This window comes from Dendrobates tinctorius, unplaced genomic scaffold (assembly GCF_039654945.1).
Source record: "Dendrobates tinctorius isolate UK_male_01 unplaced genomic scaffold, ASM3965494v1 ptg000144l, whole genome shotgun sequence".
Classification (NCBI taxonomy): Eukaryota; Metazoa; Chordata; class Amphibia; order Anura; family Dendrobatidae; genus Dendrobates; species Dendrobates tinctorius.
The window spans coordinates 10,469,719-10,471,119 of record NW_027361811.1 but is presented as its reverse complement, the minus strand read 5'-3'; positions in this window follow the sequence as shown (position 1 = coordinate 10,471,119).

Here is a 1,401-nt window from a genome sequence, read left to right as displayed (position 1 = left end):
CAAGAACTTCCCTGAAATTTGTTGCGCAGTGTAATCTACCTGCCAAATTTGTCCAGGCAATTTGCCTCCAGCTACATGGCCCCTGACCACATGGGGAATAGGTCTCTGTTGTGAATGTTGACACACTGGACATTTCATATTTGTTTCCTTGATCACATCTAACCTGAGGGACACCCCTCTGGTTTGTGCCCATTGATAAGTAGCTTATTCTTCGAGATGTCCACATTTCTGGTGTGCCCACTGAGCCAATCCAAGTAGCTTTTCAGCTGAGTCAGGCTCTTCACCTGCATCAGCAGTGAAGCTGATTATCTGAAGCACAATGAGCATCAACGTAAAGCACAGTCACTTTAATTCTTTGTACAACTGCCCAGATATCTTGCCACATTTCTTTCCCCCACACATCTTTGCTGTATATTTTCCAATCACTCTGACCCCAAGTTGGTAACCAGGTAGTCAACCCGTTTGCCACAGACCACGACTCTGTATACAAATAACATTCACTCAGTGACTCCTGTCTCAAGACACTGTAGATTGCATAAACTTCTGCATATTGACTACTCTTTCCCTCATCAGTGGTGACCAGCATTCTTTTGCTGGCTTTACACACTCAATTATTACCCTGATATCTGGCAGACCCATCAGTAAACCAAGCATGTTTTTGCTGTTCAGGACTTAATTGTTCAAAAGGAACCCCCCATGCTGGTGATTCCTTGTGTGACTTTTGCAATTCTTGCTGCTGAAGTCCTATAGGAACTTTAGCTATTTTCTCATGCAATGATGTTGTAGGGTACAGCAGGTTCTCAGGATGCAGTGACGAGACACGAGACTGAGCGTGGTTTTATAAATCAACGTTTATGAATTGGAGCCACTGGGGCTATGCTGAACGAACAACAGGGATAACGCGAATCTGTCCACGTAGGGACTCAACAATAACAACACTTTTCTTACCGACTAATCCGGCTAGACCGGGTGTAATGGGCCACGTACGGCCAACTATGGTCTGTCATGAACTCATTTTCTGCTCCACCAGTTGAGAGTTCCCCTTCCGTTCTCCCTCTGGTGGTGACAGGAGGTAGTGCGGTTGGATTAAGTGGTAGTGATCTGCCACCTGATAAGGAAGATAACGATTGGATCTCTGGAGTATCAGACTGGATATAAGACAGCCGACGCCCTATCCGGGTGCTGGTGATTCAGTCTGCTTCTCAGGTCCTGGACTTCAGCTCTCTTCCAGTCTTCTCAAGTTACGTTTGCTTTTTGCTATTGTTCACACTTGCGCTTGTTGGTCAATTCAGTTTTTTGTGTAATCAGCCTGCCCCTACTGGGGCTATGTTGAAATTCCACTCCTATTAATCAGTATTTGCCAATCTGCTTTTTGTCCCTTATTAGATTGGCCTCTTTTTT